Consider the following 21375-nt stretch of genomic DNA (forward strand, 5'->3'; position numbering starts at 1 on the left):
GCTTTACAAACCTTAAAGTGATAAATAAATACTAGCTATTGATAGGGGTTATCATTATCACTATAGAATCACGAGATTTGGGGCTGAAACAGACACAAGAGATCATTTAATCCAATTCCCTCATTTGACCCCTGAAGAGACTGAGGCCTAAAGAGACAAGGGGCAGTGCCTAAGGTCACAAGGGAATAGATAGCAGAGCTAAGGATTCTCACACCATTCTTTCCCCATTATGCCTCATTGGTTTCTGAAGGTCTCTAGGGCTCTGTGCTGTTCAGATGTTTTTATGTTATCATCCCACAAAGAAACAATGAACGACTGTCAATAGATATACCAGGTGGGTTGTCCCACAAGGCTTTATCCATTTTATTTGCTTGCCTTTATTTGCTTTTGGAGGGCTAGGGTGTGTTGGGTGATCAGCTGTTGAGGTATTCTGGTCCTTATTTCTAGACCCGACTGGATAGATCAGGCTCCTTTCTCTGGTCTTAAGGTTTCATGTAGTTCCTGCTCCCTGTAAGTGATCCCTTAAGAGATTTATGCTTCTGTTGGCACCTTAGCAGGCTAGACACCTCTTGTACTATCTGGGCATTCCAGTTTTTCTCAAGGCAGCCACGGGGGAGTGATGTAAGGCACTTAATAAAGAAGTATTGGGTAAGAAGAATTTATACTTAGAGGACACAGGAGTCATATATGTGCTCAAAGCCATAATGTCTACCTAGAATTCCACAATGCTCCGTATCTACCTAGTCTATGAGATCTATGCCACCTTGGAGACATTCCCAGAGGACCAAGATCCATTTTCCCAGTCTCTTGGTCCAACCCAGCCTCAAGTGCTTTCTCCTTGGGCAGCCACTCCCACTACAAACTGGAAGGTCATGTCTCTATTCTCCATTACAGTGTGATGGCCTCTAGAATGGAATGTAAGGAGCTAATGCAAAATGGCTTAATAGTATGGTACAATGGATAGAGTACAGGGCCATGGAGTGAGGAAGACCCAAGTTCAAATGTGACCTCAGACACTAGCTGTGTGACCCTGGGCAAGTCACTTAGCCCTGTGTGCCTCAGTTCCTTACCCATAAAATGATCTGGAGAAGGAAATGGTACACCACTCCAATATCTTTGCCAAGAAACCCCCAAACGGGGTCAGGAAGAGTCGAACATGACTGAAATGATATAACAACGACAACATTAAAGTACTATATAAGTAAAAATGTAAATGTTGGTTGTTATTATCTTCCATATACTTGACAAATACCCTGAGGCTCTTCCACTTACTCATAGGAATCTTTTAGTCCTGGCCTTAGAGCAACTTGGCTGAATAAAAGAGAGAGGAAACAAAATTCTGACCTGTGATGTTTGGCTGCCTGGTTAGAACATAAGCCCCGGCCTAGCAGCTCATTAGGTTCCAACCTCCCTTTCTGAGGCCAGTGACCTTTGGCCCCCAGACTTCTCTGAGAAAGGGCCTGCTTCGAAGTGCAAGTGAAGCTATGCCAAATGCTGATCTTGGGAAGTTAGTTTCCTCCCCACCATGCCCTATGATTTCAGCTTTGCACAGCAGCATGTTATGGTGGAAAGGAAAAGCTATGCAGCCAGAACACCCCATTTCTGTGCTAGTTTTGGGTAAATCAACCTCCTGGACCTTGGGTAGAGTACTTAGAGTCAGGAAGACCTGAATTCAAATTTGACCTCAAATACTTAGTAGTGTGACCCTGGGCAAGTCACTTAACCTTTCTCAGCCTCAGTTTTCTTATCTGTAAAATGAGAATCACAGTAGTACCTAATTCCTAGGGTTGTTGTGACGATGCAGTAGGATAGCATTTGTAAAGCGCTTTGCAAACTTTGAAGTATTATATCAAGGTTTTATTATTATTATGGAGACACCATTTTTCCTGCTTACCTCACAAGGCTGTGATACACTTAGATAGGGTCATGGATGTGACAGTGCTCTGTACAAATAGAAGCTCTTATTAAATTTGGGGGCCATCTCCAGTTATCCTGACCTATATGTTGCCACTGGAGCCAGATGGCTCTGGAGGAAAAAGTGAGGCTGATAACTTTGCACATTCCTTCCTCACTTAAATCCAATTCACTTGCAAATCATGGCATCACTTTTCTGATGTCATGGTCCTCTTTGAGAGCAAAGGACAAACAGCAATTATTAAATTTAGCAGTGGTACCTAAAATCTCTGGCCATATTCTTACAGTTTCTGTCATCTTTCCTTTTCCTCTGCTTTCCCCTACTTCCTTTTCTAATCTTCGCCAATATCTTCCTTCCTTATCCTTTTACTTTTCTTTCCTCCCTATTCTTCCTGAACCTTCTCTCTTCTCCTGCCCAGTTTCTTTTCTTCTACTCCTTTCTTCATGACCCTTCTCCTCTCTCCAAATCTCACTAATTCAGAGATGAACTAATGTCCTCTTTTGTCCTTATCTTCCTTTCTCCTAAATTCCAGGAATCATAGGATTGTAGATTCAGAGTTGGAAAGGACCTTAGAAGTTATCTTGTCCAGTGCCTTCATTTTACAGATCAGGAAACTGAGATCGTGAGAGTTTGTGACTCTCACAAGGTTATACAGGAAGTAAGGGATAGAGTCGGAATTTGATCCCAGGTTCTTGATTCTAAACTCAGTGGATACGTAAAGGATTGGGATGAAAGAGACAGGGGTGAGAATAGAAAGCAGCAGAGATGAGATGGTAAATAAATACAAAACAAAAAATTCACCAAGAAACTGCACATAGTGTGACCTTTAGAGTTTACTTTGAACCTTCTGACTGTTGTATCACTGGCCATTGAGGAAATCCTGCTTTGTTGAGATCACTATGGATTGGGGTCCCAACAGAGTCACAGTGGCAGAAAAGCTTGAATAATATTGATGTAAACTCATGCCATGAAGAAATGAAATACTTCTCACTGGTTCAGGCCAGGATGATGTAAACACCCTTAAGTGATGTTTCTGACAAATACTAAGGAATATGCCATAGGGGTGATTTGGGGGGTTTAGAGAGAGCTTGTTCAAAGTCCTTCCCCCTTTTTCTCCTGTGCTTCTCTTCAGTTAATTCTGGAAAATGCCATTAGAAAAATCTAGAAGTCCAGCACAGTCCTTGGGGGAGACAGAGACCATGAACTGAATCCCCAGGGGTCCACCTGCCAGCCTGTGGACACCAAATCCCTGCTCTCTGGAGACTGACAAGAGCTGTCTGGATTTCATCAATGTCTAAAGAGGAAAAGGGATTTTCTTTCTATCACCTTTATTGCAGAGTTTGTTCCCGTGGAAATTTCATCATCAACAGCTCTACATTCCCCATCAGCCTGTGGGTTCCCTCAAGACTAGGAATCAAGAGATCTGGATTCTAATCCTGGTCCTACCAAACAGTAGAGGTCCAGGCTAGGGAATGTGATTTTTTTTTGGAACTGGATATCCTTCTAGTTTAAACAAGGGCCTCAATGTCTTGTATCTCAGACTCTTTCATACTGCAAAGATAATACAACTGACCAGCCAACATAGTATAAGCAGAAAACAGACTCTCCATATACTCTTATAGTACCATGTAATCTCACATTATACATTTCACTACAAATATATATCTTTTTTCTAATTGAAAAGAAGAGGAACTAACATTTATTAAGCAACTACTATCTGCCAGACACTGTGCTAGGCTCTTTACAAATATTATCTTATTTAATTAATTCTAGTAATTTAACTAATTCTAGATTGTAAGTGCTTGGAGGGCAGTGAGTCCGTCTTACTTATTCATAAGGCACTGTGCTAGGAACTGTGGGTATTACAAAAAAAAATAAGTAAGATGTATAATGTAAGAGTACATGGTACCATAAGAGTAGATGGAGAGTCTGTTTTCTGCTTATACTACCTTGGCTGGTCAGTTTATGAATGAATGGATCTCTCCACATTTTTTTGTTCAATCTAGTTTGTGATCAATGACACACATTTATTAGACTATGGAGTTATTGCTCTGTCCATGGTCTTAGATTAGTTAATCAATTGTTCTACATGGAATGAGAATCCCTGATTTTGTCCTCTTCAGCACTTGGCTTTAACCATCTGAGTTTTTAAGAAGAAGTATGGTCTCTTAAAAGAAATACAAGGTTGGGAGTCAAAAGCTGAAATCTAGTCTTGGTTCAGTTATCAACTTGCTTTGTGAACTTAGGGAAGAAATCTCAATCAATTAACAAACATTTATTAAGTGCCTATTATGTACTAGACCATGTAGTAGGCTTTAGGAATACAAAGACAAAAATAAAATGGACCCTGCCTTCAAAGAACTTACATAATTGAGTCTCTTTATTCCCTCAGTTTCTTCTCCTATAAAATAGGGCTATTCGTACCTCACCTGCTTTGTAGAACAGTTGTGAAAATATGGTGAGGTTATGTATGTGGAACTGTTTTGAAAGAGTTAACCCGCTCCTCACTCTACAACCACAAATGTAAATGATTATGAGTGTGGATGCTTGATAATGGTTTTATTTTAAAATTATTTATAAATATAATTTATTTTTCAGTTCTGAATTTTCTCCTCTCCTCTTCTGCTTCCCCCATCACTGAGAAGGCAAGAAAAGTAAAGCTTGTTACAAATATTTATAGTTATACAAAAAATTCCTACATCAGTCACATCTGAGAAAGAAAGAAAGAAAGAAAGAAAGAAAAAGAGAAGGAAGGAAAAGAATATATACTTCTATCTGCACTTTGAGTTTATCAGCTTTCTATCTGGAGGTGAATAGATGTTTCAACATGAATCCTTTGGAATTGTGGTTGGGTCACTGTGTTGAACAGAGTTCCTAAGTCTTTCAGAGTTGTTTGTCTTTACAACATTGTTGTTATTTTATAAATTGTTGTTTTGGCTTTGCTCACTTCATTCTGCATCAGTTTATATAAGTCTTCCCAGGTTTTTCTGAAACCACCCCTTCATAATTTCTTATAGCACAGTAGTATTCCATCAGGTTCTTATACCATAACTTGTTTAGCCATTCCTCAAATGATGTATGTCCAATTAGTTTTCAATTCTTTGTCACAACAAAAAGAGCTTCTATACATATTTTTGTACATAGGTGTCCTTTTCTTCTTTTGTCTGTTTGGGGGCATAAACCTTGGAGTTATATTGCTGGGTCAAAGAGTATGCACAGTTTAATAGCTTCTTGAGTATAGTTCCAAATTGCTTCCTGGAGTGGTTGGATCAGTTAATGGCTTCACTAATAGGGCATTCAAGAACCTGTTTTACCACAATTCCTCCAGCATTTGTCATTAATAATGGTTTTTACAATGAGATTTTACTAATTAGTGGTCATTAAGAGTTCAGAATGGACAAGTAAATGAAAGGAGTCTTCAGTTTAATAATATATTCTAGTTAATGTAGAGTTATTATACATAGATGATCGATTTTCAAAGAATTTGATTATAATACATTTGACAAAGAATTTTCTGAATGTAAAATCTCAGAAGGCCATTTGGGATTTCACAGAGTCTCACTTTTCATCACACAGTAGATGTTTCAACAATCTGACTAGCAGCTGCTGTGGGGGTGTAAAACCACAACAACCGGCTCACAGAATGCTACAAGCCCACGTTCTTTTGATCTGCTTTACTAAGGAAAGCAACGTTAAGGGGTTAACCATCTTACTTTAATCCAGCATACAAATATCATTCACTTAGTTCAGGGGAAAAAGCCAGCACCCTGAGCTTCAGAGCAAATACAAACAAATTACAAACATCAACAGACAGACCTTGTCTGATTCAAATCCCAATTCGTAGTTACCAGAGTTTAACCAAGTCCAAATACCCGGGTTTACAAGCTGGAGGGCTCTAAACTACAGCTGCCCTGAGTCTCCACATCAGTGGGCCAATGAGAGTGACAGCCCTAAGCAAATAGCTCTGTCTTCTCTTTTTATACAGTTTCAGACGTCATCAAACATCATCTGAGCGACCAGAACTTAGGCTCCTTCGATTGGCTCTGGTGTTAGCACCTCCCTTCATTGGCCCCACCTGGAGCCCCACCTTAGTTACCAATTCACACCCACATAGGCTTTCCACCTAATAGGGGTTTGGGCCTGGGGCTTAGCACCTAGTAAGACTCAATCAAAGACACTGAATTAATCAAAGGAAACAAAGGCCAAACTCTTCAAGGATCCCCAATACAAATACATTCGACATAAAGAATTTTCTGAACGTAGGATCTCTTTGACACTTCAGAAGGCCATTTGGGGTTTTGCAGAGTCTCACTTTTTGTCACACAGTAGATGTGTAAAAGGTTCGTTCAGTTAACAGAAACCTCTCTGACTAGCAGAATCTCAGATGAACAGGCTTATACTGCATTAGTGTCTTCACAGCGGCCTCTAAGGTCTGTCGCAGAGTTATACTCTGCCTAATGCAGGGTTGAAATGTAGGAAACTAGGTAAACATATAGTAGGAAGACAGCTACTACCTAGCAGGATCTAAATTGAGAGGTAAATAAATAAACCAAAAAGTAAATCTGGATAGGTACCAGGTGTGCTGAAATCCAAGGGGCTCAGATGAATGGGATAAACCAGAGGCCAGAACAGAAATCCAGGTGGGAGGTCAGTATTAGTTCAGGAGCCAAAATAAAGGGAATGTCAAGCTGCTGACAGTCTGGCTCAACCTATTTCTCTAAAACTTTGGTCTTTTTTTTTTAAACAGCTGCTGGCATTTCCCCCACTCTCATGAAGTATGGTTGGGTCATACCCAATTTTGACAGCTGTACCCATCAAGCTTTATAAGACTAGTATATTATATTGGAGAGCCTAGAGTTAGGGGAGCCTTTGAAGAATGTATCGTTATCCCTTTCACATTGCTGGGGTTAGTGGCATAGCTCCCCTGAAGTCTGGAAAATCTGAATAACATTTTTTGGCTCTCCCTTAGTGCCAGAGAAGAAGTCTGAATTTTCTTCTTTTAATGGGGTTTTTGCAGTCACTAATTGTAAAATTTGGGTTGAATATTTGGTCATAGGCTATATGTAGGTCAATGCTAAGTAACAATCCTTTTTCTGTGTCATCTGTGACTTCAGCAAAACTCCCCCCAAATTCCCATTTAATTTCTTTTGCCTACCACAGTATATTGAAACCACAATTGGGAAAGTTGTGATGTGGAAGGGATAACTGTACATACTTGACTGTGGTAATTGCATGTTCACATATTGCTGTTTGTGTGGCATTGATACAATCTCACTGGAAAAGCACCAGAATTCTATCTCCTTTCTCCTCTTCTACTAGCCATGACTATAAAGTGATATTTTTGAAATGATGTGTCAAGGAACCCTGGAATTCCGCATGATATAAGTAAGGGTATTTTGAGAAAATTAAGATGTTAGTGATCTTTTCCCTCTGAAATATTAATGAAACTATGTATGTATCACCCATTAAAGTTCTACTCCAATGCTTTGTTGTAGCATGGAAGTGACCCTGAGTTCTTCAAGGCTAAGAGAGAAAAGTTCAAGCTCTGAAAGGCCCCACCAAGCTACAAAAGTTTCATTACATGCCCCTCACAGACTGTATGTCTGATCTCCTAGGATCAGCTTACCTAAATTTGGCCATAGGAAAATTCATTTTTTTCGAAGACTATTTACTAAGGTGTAGAGGGATTGGGATCTGTGTGGATAACAGGTAATGAAATGACTTGCCTTTTAAGAATGGTCATTTGATTTTATTTTTATTCTAAATATAAAAGCATCAAGTTAAAAATGAGAATTTTCTGCACATAGTAAAATAGGAAAAGCTTGTACATGAAACTGTGAATCTCCTTTAGCTAGAACTTCCTTTTCTTTTAAAAAATATATAATATCTTCAACAAGTAACTTCTAAAGCTGTTCTGCTTGTAATTCCTCTGACTTACCGTCTGTTCTCTTTTTTTTGGAGGGGAAAGAGAAAGACACTGTCCCTTGCCATCTTTTCCCTCTCACCTTCCTTCCAAAAATTGGAAAAAAGATAACAAATTCCTTGTGTAATAAACATAGTCAAGCAAAACAAATTACCACATTGAACTTGTCCCAAAATGTATGAACCATTCTACATCTTGAGTCCATCTTCTCTCTGTCAGGAGGTGAGTAGCATATTTCCTCACCTGGTCATTGATTGATTGATTGATTGAGGCAGCTAGATGGTGAAGTGGCTAGAGTGATAGTCAGGAAAAGCTGAATTCAAATCCTGCCTTGGGCACTGGCTATATGACCCAGGGTAAGTCACTTAATCTTTGTCTGCCTCACTTTCTTTATCAGTAAAATAGGGATAATAAAAGCAACTACCTCATAGCGTTTTTGTAAGGATCCATTGAAATAACACATATACATATTATATATGCATATATGTGGATATATGTACATAAATATACAGTACTTTGTAAACCTTACAAGGCTATATGTTATTGTTGTTCAGTCGTTTCGCTGTGTCCCCATTTTGGGTTTTCTTAGCAAAGATACTGGAGTGTTTTGCCATTTCCTTCTCTGGCTCATTTTACAGATGAGGACACTGAGGCAAACAGGATTAAGTCACTTGCCGAGGGTCACACAGTTTATAAGTGTCTAATGCCAGATTTGAACTCAGGAAGATGAGTTTTCCTAACTCCAGGTCTAGCACTCTATCCACTGTGCCACCTAGCAGCCCATAAAGGGCTATATAGACACCTCCTGTTGATTAAAATTCTTGTCTTTCAAAGTTGTCTCTTACAATTTTGTTATTAAATAAATGGTTCTCCTGGTTCTGCTCACTTCACTCTGCATCAGTCCCTACAGGACCTCCGAGGGTTTTCTGAAATCATTCCTTCCATAATTTTTTATGATGTAAATAAAAATAATAACAATATTTCATTACAATCACATACCATAACTTCTTCAGTCATTGAATTGATGGTTCATATGTCGAGCACACCATTAATTTCCGGTTCTTCATCACTACAAGAGTTCTGCCGCTGATCAAAAGAAGAAGGGGAGATTTGAATTCACTCTGCTTATAGTAACTGTGTAGGACTTTTCTGGACTCACACAGGGAAAAGAAGAGGAGAGATTAGGGATGAGGTGAGGTGACCTTGACACAACAAGTGCCTCCAGATGATGGGCCCAATCAGGGCAACAGAAAGTCAAAGTTGATAGGGAGTTTGTAAGAGAATCAGGAGAAAGGCCCATAAAGAAGGAACTGGCCTCACTGTCTGGAGTTGGGTGGGAGCAGGTCATGAGGAGAGAAGAATGGAGGTGTGTCATCAAGGGAACAGGAAACACTTGCTACTGCTATTTCAGTCACTTGTCTACTATTGTTACAGTCACTGTTCTTTGGGCTTCACTTTTTGGGAAGGTTGAATGAATCCTGTCTTGGTCATGTCGTCTACCTCCTTTCAGCTTCCCCTCACCTCCATATAACACATTTAATCTCATGCCTTCTTCCACCTTCCTTTTCCACCCACACTACTCAACCGCCCAACGGTAAGGCCTTTGAGAATGGAAAGAAGCTAATAAGTCTGACTATGATACCCCACTTTCCTCCCTCCCCGTTATACCTTCCGGAAGCACTAATAGACCAGTTAAGAGGCTGCCCTCCCACAGCTCCAAATACAGGCTGAGGTAAAAAGGATTTATGTGTCTCAGGACAAATTTTCAGAAATGTCTACTTCCTTCAGAAACACAAAGCAGCTTCTCTAAATACATATGGGCAAATCTGAGAAGGATGACTTGTGTTCCTTTGCCCAGACCTCTCAGGTCAGAATTTATAGGTTTCGTCAGGATATCTTAAGTCCAGAAGTATTTCATGGTTAAATTAATTTGAGAAATATTTCCACAATAACAGTTAGCTGATAATAATAATAGATAACACTTACATAGCACCTTTGGACTTGGAAAGCACTTTACTTGTTATTTGAGTCACAGAACCACCTTGTGAGGTAAGTGGTATTAATACCCCGGTTTTCTAGGGGTGAAATTAAGTGACTTGCCCAGGGTCACACATACACAAACTGGGGTCTTTCTGTTTTCTAGTCTAACACTCTCCTTTGCTCTACCAAGCTGTCTACTGTAAAGTAACAGTACTGTTTTTTAAACAAATATGACAATGTATGCATCCAAATAAGTGTTATCCCCTTCAGAGACTGTCCAGTCATTTTAATGGCGATGCTGTTGGTCTATACGTTTTGGGAACTCTTCTGTTAGAATTGGCTGAGGCATTTTCTTTTGTATATTCTCACTGGTGCCAAAAGCTTGTTGGAGTTTCAGATAAGTCACCAATCAACAAGGAGGAATAAGTGATCACACTGGCTGATGACAGTGTTTGGGGTCCAAAGAATGAGGTGGTTCATCAACTATTTTGAATTTTCTGGCGTACATGAGACCAGCTGCCACAACAGGACTTTCTGAAGCTCAGTGATCAAAAGCTGTGCCTATGACCTGGTTTAACTGAAACGAGGCTTCAGTAAAATCCTAATCCGTAGTTTTTGCTTTGAGGCTGAGGAGTTCCAGAGGATAACACCCTTTTGATATTCCAGCATCGGATGCTTATTTCCTTTTGATGTTCCAGTGGTTGGTTTATGGGTGCTCAGTTGGTTTTAGTATTTGATCTGATTTTAGGATCTCATGTCCTAAACTCAGGTACTGGTGCAATTGTTGTCCTACTATAAATCAAGAGAAATTGGTTTGACTCTTCTTCCAAAGTGAATAAATTTTCAACTGCATCCTGGAGCTGGGAAAGTGGATACTTCTGAGTGCGTTAGCCAGCTGCCTGCAGACTATGTTCTAGATTTGGACTTATATTTGGAAGGGGGGTAAAGAATGTTTGGGCCAAACATTTGGGCCAAATCCAAAGTCTGGACCCTTAGTTGGTAGTCCCAAGATGAACAGGAAATGGTCAAACACACTTCTAACAGTTTCACCAATGACTTGCTGTGGGTCTTTTCTTTCTGCCTAAGTCCTTTCTTTAGGTCTCAGTATCCATTTGACTCCCTCTCTCCTTCCATCCTTTCTTCCCAGAATTATATTACATGGAGTAGTAACTCATCCTTTTTCAAAGGGGAAAGTCACCTAGGCCATTCTTGCCCTCCAGAGCTTCCCGGCACCGATTATGTCCCTCCCTTCCAGGGCTATGTTGGAGCCAGCTCAATCGGGCAAATATTAAATTTTTAATATGAGTGTTTATACCTTGGAAGTTGTCAAATGCTACAAATCAGGGCTTGATTTATTGTTTTATTGATTGTATAGGCTTAGGAAAATGTTAATTGTACAGATTAAACTTTAAAATGTATCAAGTGAACATTTTTTGGGGGGCGGGGTGGGGAGAGCTGGTTGTTAAAATTTCACCAGGACTTTGCTACTCCTTCTGGACTTTATTTGGCACTCATTTCTAACACTCCATCCCCTGCCCCCTTTGATCATTCTATTCTCTTCATGTCTCTCAACAGTTTGTACCATAAGAATTTGTACGATTTTCTCGGTATCCAGTATTGTTTATTTGTCCTGACCCAACCATCAGACTGGGAGCTTCTGGAGGTCAAAAATGATCTCTTTCCTTTAGATTCTGCCCCCCCACCCCACCTCAGCGCCAGGTTCCATTTGAAGGGATGATTGATATATTTGTTTTCTAGAGCTGGGCATCCCTAAAGGGCCAGACCCTGGAATGGAGGTATAGAAGATCTGCCCAGCTAGCCTTAGCCTGAGCTCTCTCCCTATCCTTCATTCCCAGCAGCTGGTCTGTGGGCACCCTACTTTGGCATTTTGTCCCAGGGCCAAAGCCACTGGCTAGGGATGGAGTTTCAGCTTGATCTTTACCAGGGGACTGAGTATGGCTGGGCTGCTGGGAATTTGGGGACAGCTTTGCCAGGGGGAGGACAACTGATCTCAGGGGAGGCGCCACATCGCCATCTGAGCTGGAGGCTGAGACGCAGAGTCCCATGATTAGGTCTCTCGGATCCTATTCTCAGCACAGGGGTCAGATTATAAGGTGACCTGGGGAAAGTCATGTGACTGGTCTGGACCTCAATTTCTTCATTGAATAAATCGACCGACAATTATTCGCCTCTCCTTGTGCACAGAACCCTGTACTGGGGGAGAATGTAGGGTCTGGGTTGAGGAAATGTATAGATAAAGGAGGAGACATAATCTCTGCTTCTAGAGAGCTCCCAGTCTGATAAAGGAGACAAAACGCAGACATATACACCATGTAGATAAGGGCAACACTAACTTATAACTGTACACAGCAACATGCAGAAATGCTGGGAGATGCTAGAACACACAGAGTAACTGGAACTGAATTGGATATATCTGGGAAAGTTTTTTGCAAGAAGAAAATCTTGTGCATGACTTAGTATAGAGGAAGGGGAGTGAGTTACAGTTGAAGAGTTTGGAGAATCTTGGATGAAAGGTAGCATGATAGAATTGAAAGCATACCTGGCTTCACTTGGGCTCTAGCCATGCTACTAATTGGCTGAGTGTGTTTAGACAAATCACTTACCCTCTCTGGGTCTTAGCTTCCTCATCTATGAGATTAGAGAGCCATACCAAAAGACTTTTAAGTCTTCTTCCATCTCTAACATTTTATGGACTAAGCAGAAGCTGGCAAAATTTAGATATAGATTTAGATCTGAGAAGGATCTTAGAGATCATGTACTTATTTTACAGGCAGGGAAACTGAGGCCCAGAGAGGGGAAAGGACATGCTCGATGATACAGGTAGAGTAAGTAGAAGAAGAAGGATTTGAACCCAGGTCCTCTGACTCCGAATTCCACTCTGTTTCTGCTGTAAAATGGTTCCTCCTAGGCTGCCATAGAGCAAGGATGCTAGAGAGATTTTAGCACGTGGAATAGTTAATATTGGCCAACAAAGAATGACTCCTGGACTAAGTGCCTTGGAAGCATTATGGGAGAAATGATCTCTCTTCTGAGTTCATGTAATAGGTGCCAATATTTATTTACCACAATGACATAAAACCCTTGGTTTCATTGCTGTGCTCAAGCTTAGGTTCAAGTCTCAGAGAAAACCTGAATCTCCATTGATGTTGTTGAGTCGTTTTCAGTTGCGTCCAACTCTTCATGACTCCATTTGGGGTTTTCTTGGCAAAGGTACTGGAATGGTTTGCCATTTCTCTCTCCAGCTCATTTTACAGATGGGGAAACTGAGGCAAACAGGGTTAAGTGACTTGCCCAAGGTCACACAGCTAGTATGTGCCTGAGGCCAGATTTGAACTCAGGAAGATGAGTCTTCCTGACTCTGAGTCTTTCACGCTATCCACTGCATCAGCTAGATGCGCAGAACCCCCACCCCCTTGCATTCTCATAAGCTGTCTTATAGATAAAATTATGTCAGAGTGACAGAAATAATTTACGTTTTATAATCTTGTACATTACTTTTAGGCCATAAAAGTTAAAGAGAAGATAGATTTATAATTTCATACTTCCTTTAATGTCATGAAAGTTGAATAAACTTAAACAGAGTCCCCTAAGAAAAGAAACCTCTTGAACAAATCCTACAGGCAAACTAAGTCAGGTTACAGATTAGATTACATTTAGAAGAATCACCAATAGGCTAATCGAGAAGGAGTTTTTACATGTCACCAAGGAGTCAGAGACAGTTGAGATTCTTCCTCTGGCTTCTTATCTAAGAGATGTTTAAGGCTTTAAGTAAATTTTCTCATCTCATGAGACAGGTTTTGGTCAGATGAAGTTAACATTAACAGAAAATAGGTGTTTAGTTAACCAAAATTTGCAGGAGAAATGGCCCTGAGTCCTGAACGGAAATAAAAAATGCCCACAACAGAAGCAAAAGAGGCCCCAGGCTTCATTCTTTCTTTGTTCATCTACATAATAATAACTCACAGTTTTATAGCTATTTTCTCAAAAAAACCCTGAGACTGGGTAGAGCAAATGATTTATTATCCTCACTTAGAAGTAAGGAAACAGATCCAGAAGCAGGAAGTGACCAATTATTTGCATCCATTATGAGTCTGTATTCAATTTAATTTTGTACTTTCTAAAGGTACAAATAAATGCCTTCTTTCCTCTTTCTTTGCTATCTCTTTGCTGTATCCTTGTTCTGACCACCTGCTCCATACTCTCTGCCTTTATTGTGTGTACCTCCTTTGTTCCTCAGTTCAAGCTCCTGGAGACATAGGTTCCTAAGGTCCTATCTTTCAAACAGATAATAATCATCAAGATGATGATGACGACAGCTAGCCTTTATATGAGGTTTTATGGTTTGCAAGGCACTTTACATATATTAACTAGACAGATTTGCTACTTAATTGAGACTAAGGAGAGCAGTAGCCAGAAGGCACACTAAGAGGATTCCCCTTACCCCTTTATTCCTAGCCTCCTGGGAGCTAGGGATTGGATGAGCAGGAGAGGAATCTGGGGAGCCTGCCTGCAAGTCTCTCTCAGTTCTTTTAGGGCTCCCACTGCATCCAGACATCAGAACCTCCCTGCCACCTTCTCGGAGACCTCTGCATGGACTGAGACTGGAGCTCATTGCTCCTTCCCTCTTGACCAAGTATGCTAGAGAAAAGAGATCCCAGGTTAGAGTAGATGTTCAGACTGTAGTTTTACCAAGTTCTCAAGAATCAATCAATAAACATTTATGAAGCACTTACTATGTGCCAGGCAATGTGTCAGGATACAAAAGCAAGCAGAAGACAGTCCCTGCCTTCAAGGAGCTTACACTCTAATGGGAATGTAGGAAAAGCTCCACTATGTGTGTACTCTTTGCTCTGTGTTCAGCATGGGTTCAACTGGTTTCTAATAGAGCAACTATTATAGTTTCTAATGGGCAGTTAGGTTGTGCAGTGGATAGAGCACTGAGCCTGGAATCAGGAAGACATGAGTGCAAATTCAACCTCAGACACTTTACTAGCTGTGTGACTCTGGCAAGTCACTTTACTTCTGTCTACCTCAATTTCCTCAACTGTAAAATGGGGATTAACAGCACAACCTCAGAGAGTTATTATGAGTTTCAAATTAGATAATATTTGTGAAGTACTTACCATAGTACCGGGCACATAGTAGCTGCTAAATAAATGCTTGTTCCCTTCTCTTCCCTTAACAGAAGTATTTGTGCCACACTCTCCTCTGGTTGCTTCTTGTCCTGATGGAGGTCCTCATGAGCCAGTGACAGAGCTCAGGGATCCTGACTGCTGGGTTAGCCCTAACGATCATTCTAGTTCTGACACCCCAAGTATCCAGCCTTCAAGCCAGCCTCTTAGAGGAAAAGCCTAGACATATGGCTCAGCTGTGTTATTTATCCAAGTCTGTCAGCTCCTATTTTCAGTTTCTCAATTCAAATCAACAAACATTTATTTTTAAATTAAACTTCATTTTTTATTTTCACAAAGTCTATGTTCTTTCCCCTCCACCTCCCCTCTGAGAAAATAAGAATAACAAGACCCTTGTCAGAAACATGTATAGTCAAACAAAACAAATTTCTGCATTGGCCACATAGTTTTTGTTTTTTATTATTATGTTTAAAATAATTTTATTTATTTTTAATATTTAGAAAAAGTCTTAGTCTGCCCTCTGGATTAATCAGCTCTATATCAGGAGATGGGCAATGAACTCATGATTTCTCAGGAATTGTGATTATCAACAAAAATTCATTAAGAACGCATAGGAAGACATAAGGCTACGAGTTGGGAATGCATAAAGACAAAAATTGAAACAGTTTCTACCCTCAAAAACAACTTCTGACCCAAATTTTCTTTTTATTTACTTTGTTAATACACAGACACAGACGCACAGACACAGACACAGACACACACACACACACACTAGTTATTTCCCTCCTCTACCATTAGCACGTAAGCTTCTTTTGAGTAGTGATTATTTCATTCATTGTATTTTATCCATCCTTAGCAGCTCAGTGCCTGCCACATCATAGGCTCTTAATAAATGCCTATTGAGTGTTGACATCCATATTTTTCCCATTAATAGACTGTAAACCTCCTGAGGGCAGGGACTGTTTCATTTTTGTCCTTGTGCCCCCAGCATTGTTGCCTAACAATGCCTGTTGATTTGTTCTGGGTGTTGAGGGAGGGTAGGGCATGAACACAGTATAATACATGATGGGCAGGAAGGGGGCATAGACAAGGAAATCTAGGAAGATCAGAGGAGGGAAGAACATTAAAACTGCAGGGAATCAATGAAGGCTTCACAAAGTAGCTGCACCTGAGCGGAGCTTTGAAGGAAAAGAATTCTAACATAAGTATAAGTGAGGAGGGTGTATATTCCAGGAATACACGGAAGTGAGAAATGACCTGTGGAGTTTGAAGAACAGTTAGCAGCCCAATTAGACTGCAACATAGACTTTGTGAAGGAGCACAATGTAAAACAGAAAGGTTAGTTGGAGCCAAGTTGTAGAGCAACTTACATACCAAGCTGAGGAGTTTGTATGTTAAATCACAGAAGAAATAGGGAGTCATTGAAGGATTTGGAGCAGAGGAGTGATGATCATAAATGAAAAAACAAGGTTCTGATACTATAGGCTTTGAGATAATTGGAAATTAGGTAGGCTGAAGGATCAGATAGTTTAGGAGGAGGTCAGTGCTTTGGTGAATTTTCCAGGTTTCCTTCCTGCAAACTGGCAAGGGAGGATGCTAGATTTCAACCTTCTTTTGCCTGTAAACTCTCAGTTCCATAGCCCTTATGTTTAGGACATCAAGGAGGTCAAGGTTCAGAAGCAGAGGACAATGAGCATGAGGGACATGGTTTGACAATAGGGTTGATCATCAGGGCCAAGGGGCTGAGAGAAGGTACCAGAGGAATTCTCAACACTTGGTAACTGGCCTTAGTCTGGCAGGGAGAGGGACTAACCAAGACTGCTACCTCTCCATGAGGGATAATGATGATGATGATGATGATGATGGTGGTGGTGGTGGTGGTGGTGGTGGTAGTAGTGCTGATGGTGATGAAGAAGAAGAAGAAGAAGAAGAAGAAGAAGAAGAAGAAGAAGAAGAAGAAGAAGAAGAAGAAGAAGAAGAAGAAGAAGAAGAAGAAGAAGAAGAAGAAGTAGAAACAACAACAACAACAACAAGAAACAAGAAGGAGGAAACATATTTCTATAATTCTTTGAGGAGTTTTTACTGCATAACCCCATGAAGTATCATTATTCTCATTTTACAAATCAGGAAAATGAGATTTAAAGGGGTTATATAAGTCCATGGCCTCATAGCTAGTATTGAAGAGAGGATTCAAACCCACGTGTCCTGACACTCAGTCCAGGGAGGCCCTAGAGGCTGAGTCTTGGCACAGGGATTCTTAGAATAGAACATGTGGGAAGATGGCTGATTTGGTATCCTCAGGAGATGGGGGTGGGTTTAGAAGCATGGCTTAAATGCTAATTGTGTTCTCTCCTCCACCCATAATAGAATGAGCAATCTACCTCCAAGACCTTTGGTCCAACACCCTTAGAAGTTGTCCTTTCCTCCTTCCCAGGGGCTAAAACCCCCTAATGTCCGGGAACAGAGAGACCCCTTGGAAAGCTAAGGAAGAAGGAGACAACACTGTTCTTTGTCTCCAAGCCTCCCTCGCTCCATTACGGTTTACTGTCCATAGCAGTATCACCCCTGCATTTCCTCCTGGGTGACCGGACATAGAGCACACGAAGCTTTGCACTGGTCAGTGAACCCTTAAGTCTGCTTGCCTGGGGCCTTTTCAGGTTTACAGCCTTGGTTCCAGACTCAAGTTTCCCTCTGGTGCTGAAAGCCAACTTTATAAGTGTGAAATTGTCTCTTTGGTTTTACAAGGTTTCTTTCTACCTCTTAAGCCTCTGTGGGATCCAGGTTGCTGTCAATTTGTTCTACTACAGATGGGGTGAGAAAGACAAGAGCCTGGTGCCTCCCTGCTGGGCTGGACCCAGAAAATCAGAGCTGGGGGACTGCTGATTGATGCAGTCTAACAGCGGTGAAGGTTGGGGAAAACACAGCTGTAGGCAGACAGGAGTGGGATGCAGGAAGGCAAAGGGTTATTTTTCAGTAGCAAAGTCTGTGAATCTTAGGAGCAAAGTCAGAAAAAGCCACTGCTAAAAGTCACTGCAGCTACATTCCAAAAGAGAGTCCTTGTACAAGCTTAAGGAGGAAAGAACTGAGAACCATGAATTGGTCTTTTCAGCTGGACATAGAGAAGACACATCTTCAAATGGAAAGAAAGGACCCTGGTCAGGACAAGGTGACCTTTCCAGAGATCTCATTGCCCCAAGACTTGGCCACCAGGCAGAGAGTGTCTAAGGTCAAAATCAGAGGTTCCTAACCTTTTTTTTGTCATGAATCCCTTGGGGAGTTTGGTGAGGCTTCTGGACCTCTTCTCACAATAAAGTTTTGCAATGTATAAAATAAAAATGTATAAAAACACATAAGGTTACAAGGGAAACCAATAATATTAATTTTTAAATTTGACTTAATTTTTTCAATGAACAAAAATCCACTTTCTTTCCCTCCCCTCCTCCACTGTAAAAGAAAGAAAAATAGAACGCTTTTAACAAATATGATTTTGTGTTTCTTCATCTTGTTTCAGTCATGTCCGACTCTATATGGAAAGTGAAGCAAACTAACTTCTAGCCTTGACCATGTCCAACGTAGTATATGTTTTACTCTGTACTCTGAGTCTATCATCTCTCTGTCACCCGGCAGATAGCACAAGAGACCAATTAGACTGAAATACAATGATCAAATTATGTTTTAAAAAGCCCCAAATTCATGAACCCCAGGTGTTTTTGAGCCTCGGTGTTCCATTGGCCCACAGAGTAATACACACAGAGCAGGTTCCCCCATATCTGTGAGGCACATGTCCCTGAATTTGGGGGAATCATAGTAACTCACAGTTGGAAGGGACACCAGAATTCATCTGGTTGGATCAGTTGGTCTGGCTCATTTTTGAGGTTGCTTTCAACTCAGATTCTATGAACAGGAACCCCACCCTCCTCCATATTCCTAACAAGAGACCATCTGGCTTCTTTTTGAAGACATAAGGTATGGCATTGAATATACAAATTAGTTTAGGTAAAAGGGAACCAGAAGGGCTTAGCAATCAGTCCCCCCTCCAAAAAAATGTACATTTGAGACACCTTTAAGCTTAATTTGCGTTATTGACATTTTCCCCATCTCTTTTTAAAGTCAAGACAATCAATAAAACAACAAACAAAGCCCTAATTTTTAGTGTTTGCCTGTTTCCAAGGTATAAAATTTAATCATTGGTTCTCTGGTCACCCCTGGAGGGAACTCACTATCTCTGGAAGGAGCTGGGTCTAGTTGTGGACAGTTGTCATTGTGAAGGAGGAAGCTTTCGTCCCATTGAGCCCAAATCGACCTTCCTACAACTTCTCCCCACTGCTGCCCTTTGGGGTCAAGCTGAACAAGGCTCATCTCTTTTCCATGCATCAGCCCATCAAACATGTCCCTCTAAGACTTCCTGATGTCCTGGTCCTCTTCGAGAATGAAGGACAAACGACAACACCAAATCCTCAGGCTTCATTGATGTGGTTCCCGAAATGTGGCAACCAAAGTGAACACAATAATCTGCATATGGCATAGCTAGGGGATGAATGCATGGCCCAGGACTAGGAAGTTTCTGGTTTTGGGCTCCATACCTGTGTTACTGTGACCTGATCACCATGGTGTGGGGCAGTGGTTCTCAAACCATTTGGTGTCAGGACTCTTTATGCTTTTAAAAAGAGTTGAGCCCTCCTCAAAGAGCTTTTGTTTATGTGGGTTCTATCTACCAATATTTACCATATTAGGAAATAAAACTGATAAAAATTTGAAATATATGTTTACTAATCCTTTAAAAATAATAAACCTATTGCATAACATAAATCACATCTTTGAAATGAAAAATAACTATTTTCCAAAGCAAAAAAGTTACCTGTACTTCTATTTTCTCCATAAATCCTCATAAGTGCCCTTTATGGTTGGCAGGATAGAAATTTTACTCCCCATTTACAGTTAAGAAGACTGAGGCCCAGAGAAATGAAGTGATTTGCACAAATCTATAAGTAGCCGACTTGATGCTGGAATCCAGTTTTTGACTTCTTGTCTCGTCCTTTTTCTGAGACAGCAGGCACATATACCTGGGCCTAGAACAGAATCCAGATACCTTGACCAAATATCTGCTAAACAAGGAATACTTTGTGGCCAAATCTTCAGCAGAAACTCCCTGGATCATGAGAATTAATTAATAGCTCTGTTTATTGACTTTCTCCAAGTCACATGGAAACCCATTCATTTTGTAGTGACTAGAGGAGAAGTGGCAGGTCTATTAAGGATCCCTTTGTGGGAAGGGATTCTCCCTCCTCCTTTCTGTCCTGGAAGTTGGGTGGTGTTCCCACAGGTATCCTGGGAGTCTATCAGAGAGCACAGGCCTTTGCATTTCCTCCCATCCACAGAAATTCTCTTGCTCTCCTAAGTCAGGCAAGCTCTAGCTTCATTTATGGATCCAGACCTCTATTCAGATGTTCCCTTGTCTACTTGCCTCAAAGAATGGCAAGCCTTTCTTTAGAAGACCATACCATTCTTCTCAAGAATCTTCAGTGGCTCCCTAGAGCTTCCAAAACTGAACACAGATGCCTTTCACTTTATGTTTCACTCTACCACCTCCTACACTTTTCCTTCTAACCAAACTAATTTCCTTGAGACAACATTCCATGCTCCTTCTTCCTTACCTCTGTCTCCAGGAATCTCCAGTTCCCTTCAAGGCTCAGCTCAAGTACCACCTCCTTCAGAAATCCTTTCTCAAGTCCTCTGGGTGTTGTTATCTCTGTGTCATCACTTTTTTATTTCTTTCATACAGGCATACCTCAGAGATCTTGTGGGTTAAGTGCTAGACTATCACAATAAAGCAAATACCAAAGCGAGTCACATGAAGTTTTTGGTTTCCCAGTGCATATCAAAATTCTGTTTACGCTATACTGTAGTCTATTAAGTATGCAATAGCATTATGTCTAAAAAACAATGTGCATACCTTAATTAAAAATACTTTATTGCTAAAAAATGTTTACCACCATCTGAGCCTTCAGCAAGTTGTGATCTTTTTGCTGGTGGAGGGTCCTGCCTCAACGTTGACAGCTGCTGACTGAAGGTTGGGATGGCTGTGGAAATTTCTTAAAATAAGACAACAGTGAAGTTTGCCCCTGCAATCGACTCTTCCACTGTAGGGTTATTAATTGGCCTAATTTCAACATTTTTGTGTCTCAAGGAATGGGGGGAGCCCAAAGAGAGAGGGAGAGTTGGGAGATGTTCCATTTGTGGAACAGTCAGAACAGGTATAATTTTTATCAATTAAGTTCGTGGTCTTATATGAGTGGGGTTCGTGGCACTTCGAAATAATTAAAATAGTAACATCAAAGATCACGGATCACAGGTCAACATAACAGATATAATAATAATGATGATGAAAAATTCAGAATATTTCA

At 40.7% G+C, this 21375-nt stretch overlaps 1 protein-coding gene across 1 annotated transcript in view; it reads left to right on the top strand.

Annotated features, from left to right (window-relative positions):
- Positions 1–21375, top strand: part of IGFN1 (immunoglobulin like and fibronectin type III domain containing 1) — a 94564-nt gene that overhangs the window by 28626 nt on the left and 44563 nt on the right. The gene's annotated exons all lie outside the window — the stretch shown is intronic.

The sequence above is a fragment of the Trichosurus vulpecula genome, chromosome 4, assembly GCF_011100635.1.
Source record: "Trichosurus vulpecula isolate mTriVul1 chromosome 4, mTriVul1.pri, whole genome shotgun sequence".
NCBI classification, from domain to species: domain Eukaryota; kingdom Metazoa; phylum Chordata; class Mammalia; order Diprotodontia; family Phalangeridae; genus Trichosurus; species Trichosurus vulpecula.